Below are 12,873 nucleotides of genomic sequence, written 5' to 3'. Positions count from 1 at the left end.
TGACTTGTTGGTGGCAAAAATTGAGCTACCTATGTCAATAGTTATAGCTGTGTTGGAAAAAGTGATTCTGAAAGAAAAAGTCAACAAAAAAAAATGAGAGCGAGGAAGAGAGGGATTTCTGATTGTTCTCATGTCTGTTTTTTGTGGTTTCACGTATCAATCATTCCTGAGAGCTGGATTCTTGCTCCCTGTCCCTTTTGAGGATGAGTCATTAAACTCCTTTATTGTCTCAGTGAACTGAATTTAAGTTTATTTTACTTGTAACTAAGAGAAGTCTGAGAAATACTAATACAGGCAGGCCAGATCTGAGGACCCAGAGGGGGTTCTGCAGGACCAGCCAATATGTTCCCTGGCTGCACACAGGATAGAAATCAAGCGTGAGCCAGCAGGAGGTGAAAGCTGATTTTATTGAAGGTACAGAAAGAATGCAGGTACAGAGTATCTGTGAGATTCAGAAAGGAAAGGAGAGAGTCTTGTCTTTGCTCAGGGTCTGGGGTTTTACTGAGGATTGTGGTTTGGCGTACATATCCCCTCAGCCATCCTGGAACTGGTTAGAACAGAGATGAGGGCTCAGGTGTTATTCCTTCAAGCCAGACGTTCTTGGCATTGAGACGTCTAGCGCCAGTGGTCTGGAATACACATGTGATAGCTTCGTTTGGTCATTCTCACTTGGTCCTTCCTTAGATGTTATTTGTTCTAAAGAAATCGTTAGCTCCTAGTCTCTTAAAAGGGTGACATACACTATTTGCATTCTGAGGCATGCGTAAAGTTGGGGTGCAGGTCCCAGCAAGATGAGAAGCCAGCAAAGTAGCCAAAAGCAGATTTTATGGAGTCCTTCAGTTTCCCTATGTCAATACTGCCCTCGGTGCTATAAAGATTCTCATGGAAAAATAAGCAAAAATTAATAATATAAGTATTTGCTAATTTCACCCAGAATAGCAGAAGGTGTCTGTTTCAAAATGACTTTAAAAGGTAACATGATGTTACTTTATCTCACATTGAATTGAAGTTCACCATTGTCCACTGTAGGGAAAAAGATACTAAAAATTCTGAAAAAGGTTTTATAATTTACTTGAATAAAGAGACAAAACATGATAATGATAAAGGGATATTTAGTTTCTAATTATAATAGTGTCTTTTAAAAAAATGTGTGTAGTCTTATGTTAGACTTTATGTCCTAAGCTATTTGCGGAAACACCTATATTTTCCTCAAAATAATAAAGGAAGAAGAATCGGTCAGAGTGAATAAGGGATAGTATATTTAAATGTCTGAAGTTTCTTTTACTAGTTAAACCTTTATGTAATTTACATATACAAAAATATATATTTTAATACATAAGTAAAAGCCATTCTGCAGTTTTTTACACAGGGTCTGGGGAATGAAGTAGTGGGAAAGCCAGTCCTAAACAGTCTTGGGTTTAATTTCTCATTAATTTGACTTCATTAGCTCACTAGGGGTGGTATTTTGTCTTGGTGGTGGTGGGGTTAGTTGATCTATGTTAGATTAAATTGATAATAGACCCTTTTATAGAACAGAATAAAATAGATTAGACTGGGGAAATGGCAGCATAGAATACCTCTGTTTGTTGATTAGTGCCTCCTTTTTGCATTAGGAACAACTATTTAAGAAACAAAGTCAATTTCAGATGATAGTATTTGGTAAATAAAGGGTTGAAATAAATATAGCAGGATGGTTTTATATCACTTTATATATTACACTTTATAATTCATGTAATTATAATGAACTAGAATAGTCTTATCAGCCAGAGTACTTCTTCCCTGATCAATCTTACTGGAACACAGACATTCTTCAGTAACTACTTGGAAATACTCTTTTAATTACCTGAATCATTGGCATTATCATATCCAGCATTATAGCTTATGTTTCATTAATTACATTTTAAATTGGCAACTTCCCAACTGAATTAGAAGTTAGTATAACCCTATTAGCATTATGTTTATAAGTCATATTTTAATGAGGTTTCCTTACAGGAAGATAGTTTCATGTGGATAGCCCCATACATTACAGAAATCTTGTGATCTTTTAATCAGAGGTTAAATGAAAAGGTGATTTGAAAACATGAGGCATTATCTAAATGCAATATGCCACTCATCTACTCCTCATTCCATAATCTAAGAACCTTGTATTTATTTGAGAGATCCTTTTCCCCCTTTATTCTGATTAGTCCATTTTTATTCTCTGTATTAAATTTCACCATGAAATTGATAAATATAATGAAGAATATCAACAAAGCAGGATATGCAGTAGCCTGCCTGACTTAGAAAGTGCTTACTTGTCAATCTTTACTGCCTCACGTTTCAATGAATTACCTGTTCTATGAAAGTAGATTTCAATGGTGTGATATCTACAAATTAGATCCTACTTTCCTTGCACAGAAATAGAGATGAGTATTACACATTCACACCAAAAAAAAAGTTTGAATTTGAAATTTCAATACCTACTGTAAAAGCCTATATCATTGGCATTACTGATTAAAATGGTAAGTTGTTTTTCCTCGAAGTGGTTAATACTGACAATATGCTTTTCCAGACGTTAGCAAGTTTTACTATGAAAGGAACAGACTGTCCATAGAGTAGTAAGCACTGATGTGTTCTTCCTACCAGTTTCATCTTTGCGCCCCACCAAATCCCCTTTAAGAAAACCAGTATAACAATTTTTGAGCTTGCAAATAGCTGAATTAAGAAATAAGTTATGAAGTGAATTTTGAGGTAATCTACAGCACTTTCAATCTAAATTGATTCATAAAATTCAATTTACACTAATCTTTCATACACTCAGGCTTGCCACCAGATGACACAGAACTGTAAGTAATAAAAGATAAAATTCCAGTGAAACGAATTTGAGATATAACTGAATACAGATGAATAGCCTAACTGATACTAGACCAGGAAAACTTTGAATTAGAGAATTATTTCTCTGCATAAAAAGGTCTTTCCACTAGTTTACCATTGTAAAGATGATGAAATTACAAAATTACATCTGTAAAATGCTCTTCACTTGAACACATGCGAAGAGAAAAAATAAGTTTTCTGCATTACTAATATGTTAGTTAATAGGAGATGTGTTTTTGGTGTGTGAACATCAGTTTCATTATGGACATAGAGAAATGTGATTTTGCATTACATTGCAGTTAGGCAGTTGTTATTGGAAATATTATTCATAATAAAGTAAATTTTATTTATTTTTTAAATTTTTAAAAAATATTTTATTTATTTATTTGAGAGAGAGGGAGAGCACAAGCAGGGGGAGGGGAGAGGGAGAGGAGAAGCAGACTCCTCCCTGAGCACAGAGCCCCATGTCTGGCCCAATCCCATGACCCGGAGATCATGACCTGAGCCTGAGTCAGACGCTTAATTGACTGAGCCACTGAGGTGCCCCAATAAAATATAATTTTAAAATGCATTTATGACATGATTTTTGGTTCTAGCTGGATTCTTTCTAACATTTGGTAAATTAAGTAAGATTTTTTCATTATCCATATTTTAATGGTCAGCAAACTGAAACTCACAGATCTTAAAGGATTTGCCTTAGGATATACATTTTCTGATAGCAGAGTCTTTCCTTCACTGTGTGTTGTTTCCAACTGTAAAGAATCCTCAGAGCTTAAGCCATTTACCTTGCCAAGTTTACAGCAGAGTGGTGACAAAATGAAGCTGAAGTCATAAAATGTTGAGAATTTAGAAAAAGTCTCTATTTGGGAAACCTTTTCTAGCAAAAGTCCTTGTTGAGGCAGAGTCCAAGTCTATAGTCTGTTTACCACTGAGTCCCTAAATATTCGTCGTGCTGTGCTGCGTGGCTTCATCCGGCCGTGCCTAACACAGAACTAGTCCTAACAGAACATCCCCCTTTTCTGTTTGAGACCAAACTCCACGTTAGGGTCTTGCTCTTGCAGGACTTCTGCACTCCCATCACTGGAGTGGAATTAGCAGAAAATGACCCAGTGGTGAAGCAGTCACTGGGCCTTTTTGCTGTCCTTCAACTGTGTTTCACCTCAACACCTACTTCTGGGCAGCTCACATTGTGGAAGCTCAACAGATGCTCAAGAGAAAGTTGCTTCAGCTGAATCTAAACAACAGACTATTTGACCATGGAAGCTACATGCCGGGGATGCCTGAACCCACTGCCTGAAAGACAGCTAGCATTATTTTTTGCATCTCAGGCAGGCAATATTTAAGTCAACTTGATGGTATCTGATGAATAGGCCAATTCTGATATTTTAATCAGCCAAACAGTGTCAGCTGCTTGCCTGAGGTCATGGATTTTAGAACTGAAGTATACAATTTTTAGGTTTTAAGATGAGAATTTGTTCTCATTACATTTTTGTAAAGTCACTGTTGGGATAAATATACTCTAATAATTTAGATAATAATTCTGGAAACTGATCAATTACTAAATTTAAGATAGAAAAGAGTGTTCTTGTTTATTTTTAGGAAGATTTCTTATTATCAAGGGTTCAATCTGATATTCTAACGATTGCTCCATGGTGATTATAATCCTGGAACAATATACTGTTGGCAGTTTATGGGATTAAAATATGAAAATAAATGTGGTTGGAAGTTAAATGGCCATTTTCATGTTGGAGTAGGAAAAACCATTGTTCACATATTAGCTTAAAATTAGTGATTTTAGTGAGAAACAATTTTTATATTTAATGGTCCCTGTTAGCATTCTCCAATTACAGTCTAATTAGTATGTGCCAGCTATTACATCATTACTTTTTGTTTTGTTTTTTTCATAGAAACTTACTTTTTCCAATGTATAGCTTGGCTATAGGAAACAACATGACATCATTTAAGATTTCAGTTCTTCACAGTTTCTGCTTTTCTCAATCAAAACTTGACTTTCTTTTTGGTTATTGTTTTTCTGAATACAGAATGGAAGTATGTTTATATTGAAAAATTTGAAAATGCAGATAAGCACAAATAAAAAAAATAAATGCCTCCATTTACTACCAGCCATTCAGAGGTAACCACTGAAACACTACAATGTATGTCATCTGGTAATATCGTCTATGGAATATATTTTATTTTAGTTTTTAATTATTTATTTATTTATTTGTCAGAGAGACAGAGAGAGCACACAAGCAGGGGGAGCTGCAGGCAGAGGGAGAAGAGCAGGCTCCCTGCTGAGCAAGGAGCCTGACGTGGGACTTGATCCCAGGACCCCGGGATCATGACCTGAGCCGAAGGCAGATGCTTAACCAACTGCGCCAACCAGGCGTCCCTGGAATATATTTTATTTTAAACAAAAACTGGATCTTAGCTTATTAATTTTTTAGATACCTTTTTTCTTTCAGTTAATTGTTAAACTTTTTCAAATCAGTGAACATCTTCAACTCTATTAATTTCAAATCAATGAACATGCTTTCAACTCTATTAATTCAACTCAAAGTTTGACTATAATGTGGGAATCCAAGCAAAAATGATATACAGTAAATTTTATGTACATAAAAGCCGGGAAGGTAATGAGAAAGGAACAAAGAATGGGGCAGAGATCATGGATACACATAAAGATGTAAACTGACAATGACACAGTTTACTTCCCAGCTCAGCAAATGCTATAATTTTTGAGCCTTTGAAATTTTCTCCTTACATTTGTATATGGTTCAGTCTTACTGGAGTTGTATCCTCTCTTGTAGTGCCCTATTTTATGCAGCCAGAATGAGCCAGCTGATGGTGTCAGCATTTCACCTAGATACCTCCTTGCTCAAGGTTATGAATTCATTGGGTACATTTTCTGTCTTCCAAGTTATAGGTAATCATTTAAGACAAGTTTTTGCCCTACGTAACATACTTTGTACTTTTCCAGCTTCCTATAATGGTTTTCTCATTATTCATTCTCTTCGTTCTCCTTTGACGTTTGTTAGCCATGTTCTACTCGGCTCCAAAGGTGACCTGACATGTTTTAGGCCACAGCCCTTTTTCTTAGGGATTTCTAGATAGTTAACCGTTTCCACAATAATGCTGCATGATAACCAAGCACAAAATTTTAGTAACATTTAATAAAAATTTTTTTTTCTTATGTGACTGGCTATTCTAGGTCCTTTGCTTTTCCATATAAATTTTAGCATTGGCTTGCCAGTTTTGACAAAAAGCATTATAGTATTTTGATCAACATTTCGTTGAATTTATAGATCAATTTAGGGAGAATTGATATCTTAACAATATTAAGTCTTCTCATTCATTAACATGGTATAACTTTCCATTTATTTAAAATAGTCTTCCTTAATTTCTCTCAATAATATTGCATAGTTTTCAGTGTGCAGTTCCTGCACATCTTTTGTTAAAATAGATGTATTGGAGATGCTATTATAAATAATATTTTGAAATTTTGTTTTTTAATTATTAATTGATAGTCTATAGAAATACAATTAATTTTGTATTCAATTTTTTCTTTTGTCCAGTGACATTGGAAAATTTACTATTAGTTTTTTTTTTTGTAGACTCTATTAGAATTTCTATTTACATGTCAATGTGATTTTTGAATAAAAATATTACTTCTTCCTTTCTGATCTTTATTAAAGATTGTGATTATAGTGCTGTACACATGGATATAATTATTAGAATTCTTTGAGTTTCCACCAGTCCCCAGATTCCCTACTAATACTATGTTCTGACTGTTCTCTGGTATTTGCAACCTTATTCTGAATATAGAAAAATGGAAGAAAGGTGTGGGTGGGTTTACATCCCTTTGGCACAGAAGAGCAGTTACATGATTTTCTGATTGACATAATCCCTAGTTTTCTGGGTCAGGAACATGGATGGTTTGGAAGAACAAATATTTTTCTGACTATATTTTTAGGTGGTTTTTTTATTTTCTCATAAATTGAAGCCAGTGTGTGTCATTTGCTGAATTCTGATTTGTTTTTCTAAACCTAGCCCTGACAGCCTTGCAGTTGTTGTCAATCCCTCCAAGATTATAGTGTTAGACTGCCTAATAGTTATATTTTTCTTTGTGGGTTTGGGTATTTATCTTTCTTCTGTCTTTGATATTTTGGGGAGAAGTTGAAAGGAGCTGCATTGGAGGTTGCTGAGCCAGTTGTCAGAATGAACTGGAAATACTATTTTTTATTGAAAACTAAATTCCCAAGGCCAATTCATGCACCAATAAGTTCTAATACATGTATGTTTCAAGATGAGACAATATTAACTTTTGCATCAAAAATTTTATTCCTAAAAATTCTGCTATTGTTAAAAGACTAAGCACCCTTTCCTTATTATTTGTTTTAATTGTGCTTCTTATAGAAGGACTTTCATTGTATGATATTAGCTGTGCTTGAATTACCTATATATTTCATAAGAGTCTGCCATGAGATTCTCAGATCCTTTTATGTAGAGGAAAGGAGGGTGCAGAGTGTTGGCAGTGACATTGTATGCAGTTAACTATTTCCCCTAATTTTGCTTTGGGCAGAATATTTGAAGAAATATATCTTATAGAGATCTCTTGAAAACACTTTTAGCATAAGATTATGTTAAAAATTTAATTAAAAAAAATCCATGCAATATTCTTTTTTTTCTTTTTTTTAAATTTAAATTCAAGTTAGTTCACATATAGTGTATTATTAGTTTCAGGGTAGAGTTTAGTGATTCATCAGTTGCATATAACACCCAGTGCTCATCACATCACCTGCCCTCCTTAATGCCCGTCACCCAGTTACCCCATCCCCCTACCCCCTCCCCTCCAGTTTGTTCCCTAGTTAAGAGTCTCTTCTGGTTTGCCTCTCTGTGTTTTTATCTTATTTTATTTTTTTCTTCCCTTCCCTTATGTTCATCTGTTTCGTTTCTTAACTTTCACACATATGAGTGAAATCATATGGTATTTGTCTTTCTCTGACTGACTTATTTCACTTAGGATAATACCCTCTAGTTCCATCCACATTCTTGCAAATGGCAAGATGTCATTCTTTTTGATAGCTGAGTTATATATATATGTGTGTGTGTGTGTGTGTATATATATATATATACATATATATATGTATATATATATATATCACATCTTCTTTATTCATCTGTCGATGGGCTCTTTCCATATTTTGGCAATTGTGGACATTTAAAAAATCCATGCAATATTCTTAATTTTGTAAATGTGATATGAAGCCAGAGAATTCTGCTAAAGCTCTTTTTTGTTATCTGGATGTTCTCTAATCTATTGCAATTTACTGGCAGCAGGGAGTCAAGGAGGAGTAAGAGAGTAGGTGGGCAGAAAGAGGAGAGGAGGAAGCTCAAATCTTCCGACTCCCAAAGTCCTGTGAGGTCACTGTCAGCTGTAGACTCTGGCTTTACCACTGCTTCAGCTGGGACCTCAGTGTCCCAAGACACTGAGTGTTCAAGAACTCTGGAAACTGCATTATGCATGTGTTTTCTCCTAAATATTGCCTTTATCATTATCTCTTGAAAAATAGATGGCTTATCAGTCTTCCATAGTTTTTTGAAGGAATGTGCCTCCCATTTCCATTACTACCCAACTAAAACCTGGAAACATCTGGAGGCAGGAAACACAGAAGTTTGAACCTCAAGGTACTTACATGTTGAATGACACACTTCATTTAACCTCTGCCAGTATGTGTAAGGCTTAATAATAATGGCAACATGTTAAGGCAGTGTTTGAACATTGTTTAGTAATCCAGCATCATTTATAATTTCCAATTAGCTTAAACTCAATACAAAATATTCTTCTTTTTCGTATTTATCTGCTTCTCTAAGTGATTATTTTCAAGGTAGCAAAACATTGGTCACAGGAACTGCACCAAAAAAATGTGAAGTTTCATTTGCTAGGTGATTGAAAGTCAATGTGGTCATATAGCTCAGTCACACCGGCTTTCTTGTTGTTCCTCTCACATTTCAAGCTGCCTGTCTGCAGCAGAGTCTGCACACTGCCCATTTCCTCTTCCTGGACAGTGTCCCCAGATCGTCACCGGAATCCTCACCCTCTCCCTTCATCCGGGTCTCTGCCCAAATGGCCTCACTGCCTTGGAGAGGTCTTCCTTGATGACCCTACTCCAAATAGCACCTCCCCCCTCTCTCTTTTTCCTCTAACGTTGCTTTGTTTTTCTTTGCCGCATTATCACTACTTATATTTTTACCTATTTACTGATGGATTGATTGTCTGTTGTAGGAACTATAATGTAAGCTCAGTGAGGACATGAATTTTGTTCACCGGGCATGCCTAATGCCTAGAACAGTGCCTGGCACTTCATAGTCAGTAGGTAATTTTCTCTGAATAATAACTGAATGGGTGACATCTTCCTTTATCTTTCTTACTAGGCCAGAGTCTTCGCTTCCTTGCTTCATAGGATTTATTACAGTCTGAAAATACATAGTAATATTAGCATGTATACTCCCCCCCTCTATGTAATAGAGGGAGTAACAGTGGTTTCAAGAAGAGGGAAGCTTACTTCTCTTTGGTCTAATAGTGTGGAGGTCGGCAGTCCCAGGGGTGGCAGAGCAGCCAGGAGGTCAAGCAGAGCCACACCGCTTTCTGTCTGGTTCCTCAGCCACGCAAGGGGCATAGCCTCCTGTGCACTGCCGAGATGGCCATCGGGTACACACGCCCGCCAGCAGGAAGGGGGAAAGGAGAAGAGAAGGTCAACCCCTCCTCTCCTTTTAGGGTGTGACAATTTCCAGCTACAAGTGGGTCTGGAAAATAGAGTGTTTATTCTGCCCAGATAAAAACTCATTTATCATGGATGTGGAAGAAATTATCCTGGAGGACAAGCAGCAGGCCCTGCTACAATCCTTTTGTGTAATAATTTAATACTGTTCTTCTCTCCACTGAACTGTTAAACACCTGTGGTTTTTCTTTTTATTTTCTCCTCAGGCCCTAGCACCATGCCATCACATAGTGGTTACTCCATAACTATGTAGTTAAATGATTATTTTATCACTCAATAACTACATAGCTAAATAATTATTTTATTGATGACACAGCTCTCAACTAGGCATGCCCATTTGTCACAGGAGGAACTTTTTCAGTGAGGAGGGAGGAGGGAAGATTATTCTATTACTCGAGGTAGGAGGAGAGGGAAGTTCAACATAAGGGAAGTATTGATGAGGTTAAGGCAGGAATAGTTGAAGAATTGAAGGCTTTTGCAAGAGGAGGAGCCTGGGGTGGGAACTGTCTGAGGTTAGGGAATGGTAGCTGATGGGTCCTTTGTAGTGGTTATTACAAGTTCCCCAAGGGAAGAATGGGGAGGCAGCCAGGTGCTTTTCTGGGGATCCAGGAGCTGCTTGGGTCCCGTGGTCCCACCTTCCGTTCCACGGGCTGCCCAAATTCTTCATAAAATCACCATTCTGCTGAGCTTACTTTCCATTATGATTTTCTCTCTTTCAAGCAAACAAAATCCTGACTGACACATCACTTTGAAAAGGGCCTTGAAACTTGTTCTTGGATTTATGGATAACCCTTAGGTTATATGTAAACATCTTAGCTTATAATCAAAAACTCCTGGAATGTTGAAAGAAGCATATTTGTTATGAAGTTACACTTAATGCAACAGGAAAAATAGCTATCAATTAAAAGCTTATAGATGCTTGAAAATGATTTAAAAGATGAGTGCTGTTATATATGATACTTTCTATTAAAAGTAACATTTTTGGGGGTACCTGGGTGGCTTAGTTGTTAAGCGTCTGCCTTTGGCTCAGGTCGTGATCCCAGGGTCCTAGGATGGAGCCCCGCATCGGGCTCCCTGCTCAGCAGGAGGCCTGCTTCTTCCTCTCCCACTCCCCCTGCTTGTGTCGCTCTCTCGCTGTGTCTGTCTCTGTCAAATAAATAAATAAAATATTTTTTTAAAAAAGTAACATTTTTGGTGAAAAAAAATCTTATTTTCTATAATATTGATAACAAAATAAATTGCATAGAAAAATCACATTGGGGCACCTGGGTGGCTCAGTTGGTTAGGCGACTGCCTTCGGCTCAGGTCATGATCCTGGAGTCCCAGGATCGAGTCCCGCATCGGGCTCCCTGTTCAGCGGGGAGTCTGCTTCTCCCTCTGACCCTCCCCACTCTCATGCTCTGTCTATCTCATTCTCTCTCTCAAATAAATAAATAAAATCTTTAAAAAAAAAAAAAAAGAAAAATCACATTGATGTGGGAAAGATGTTGGGGTTCAGAGCTGACTGCCAAGAAAGAATTCTTGAGATGTCTTCAGTGCAAAAAGGTGGTTTAATTAAAGCACAGGGACAGGACCTGTGGGCAGAAAGAGCTACACTGGGGTCACGAGGAGTGGCCCATTATATACTTCCAAGTGGGGAGGGGGTTAGGGATAGTCTCTAAGGAATTTTGGAAGCAAGCTTTCCAGGACCTTGAGGGGGCTAGCTGTTGATAGGAAAAGGTCATTTATTGGTGCCTAATAAAACCTTAGTCATGAGACCCTTCAGATGTGTATTGGTGGACCATATGCTTGGGGGATGATTGCCAACATATATCTTGGGGTTTAGAAATAAAGGAGGTTTCCAAAGGAATTTTTATATGTTAAAGTAGACTCACAGGATTCTGGGAGTCAGGCAAAGATTGCCTTTTGCTCTTAGCAAAGCATGAACATCCAGGCAGCTGAGCTCCTAGAGGAATGTCACTCTGCCTCTTTTAAGGACTTGTTTTTTTAATTTTTATTGTTATGTTAATCACCATACATTACATCATTAGTTTTTGATGTAGTGTTCCATGATTCATTGTTTGCGCATAACACCCAGTACTCCATGCAGAATGTGCCCTCTTTAATACCCATCACCAGGCTAACCCATCCTCCCACCCCCCTCCCCTCTAGAATCCTCAGTTTGTTTTTCAGAGTCCATCGTCTCTCATGGTTCCTCTCCCCCTCCAATTTCCTCCCCTTCATTCTTCCCCTCCTGCTATCTTCTTCTTTTTTTTTTTTCTTAACATATATTGCATTATTTGTTTCAGAGGTACAGATCTGTGATTCAACAGTCTTGCACACTTCACAGCGCTCAGCATAGCACATACCCTCCCCAATGTCTATCACCCAGCCACCCCATCCCTCCCCGCCCCCCACTCCAGAAACCCTCAGTTTGTTTCCTGAGATTAAGAATTCCTCATATCAGTGAGGTCATATGTCTTTCTCTGATTGACTTATTTCGCTCAGCATAACACCCTCCAGTTCCATCCATGTCGTTGCAAAATGGCAAGATCTCATTCCTTTTGATGGCTGCATAATATTCCATTGTATATATATACCACATCTTCTTTATCCATTCATCTGTCAATGGACATCTTGGCTCTTTCCACAGTTTGGCTATTGTGGACATTGCTGCTATAAACATCGGGGTGCACGTGTCCCTTCGGATCCCTACATTTGTATCTTTGGGGTAAATACCCAGTAGTGCAATTGCTGGATCGTATGGTAGCTCTATTTTCAACTTTTTGAGGAACCTCCATACTGTTTTCCAGAGTGGTTGCACCAGCTTGCATTCCCACCAACAGTGTAGGAGGGTTCCCCTTTCTCCGCATCCCCGCCAACATCTGTTGTTTCCTGACTTGTTAATTTTAGCCATTCTGACTGGTGTGAGGTTTTGATTTGGATTTCCCTGATGCCGAGAGATGCTGAGCACTTTTTCCTGTGTCTGTTGGCCACTTGGATGTCTTCTTTGGAAAAATGTCTGTTCATGTCTTCTGCCCATTTCTTGATTGGATCATTTATTCTTTGGGTGTTGAGTTTGATGAGTTCTTTCTAGATTTTGGATACTAGCCCTTTATCTGATATGTCATTTGCAAATATCTTCTCCCATTCTGTCGGTTGTCTTTTGGTTTTGTTGACTGTTTCTTTTGCTGTGCAAAAGCTTTTTATCTTGATGAAGTCCCAATATTTCATTTTTGCCCTTGCTTCCCTTGCCTTTGGC

The 12,873-nt window shown here is 37.6% G+C and overlaps 2 long non-coding RNA genes across 2 annotated transcripts in view; one reads left to right on the top strand and one right to left on the bottom strand.

Annotated features, from left to right (window-relative positions):
* Window positions 1–12,873, top strand: part of LOC118518305 (uncharacterized) — a 221,610-nt gene that overhangs the window by 156,614 nt on the left and 52,123 nt on the right. The gene's annotated exons all lie outside the window — the stretch shown is intronic.
* Window positions 1–12,873, bottom strand: part of LOC144380152 (uncharacterized) — a 28,952-nt gene that overhangs the window by 2,991 nt on the left and 13,088 nt on the right. Inside the window, exon 2 of the long non-coding RNA XR_013443973.1 lies at window positions 10,624–10,778. This is a non-coding gene — a long non-coding RNA (uncharacterized LOC144380152). The remainder of the gene's footprint in view (window positions 1–10,623; window positions 10,779–12,873) is intronic.

This window comes from Halichoerus grypus, chromosome 14 (assembly GCF_964656455.1).
Source record: "Halichoerus grypus chromosome 14, mHalGry1.hap1.1, whole genome shotgun sequence".
Lineage (NCBI taxonomy): Eukaryota > Metazoa > Chordata > Mammalia > Carnivora > Phocidae > Halichoerus > Halichoerus grypus.
This window is presented reverse-complemented; position numbering and strand designations above follow the sequence as displayed.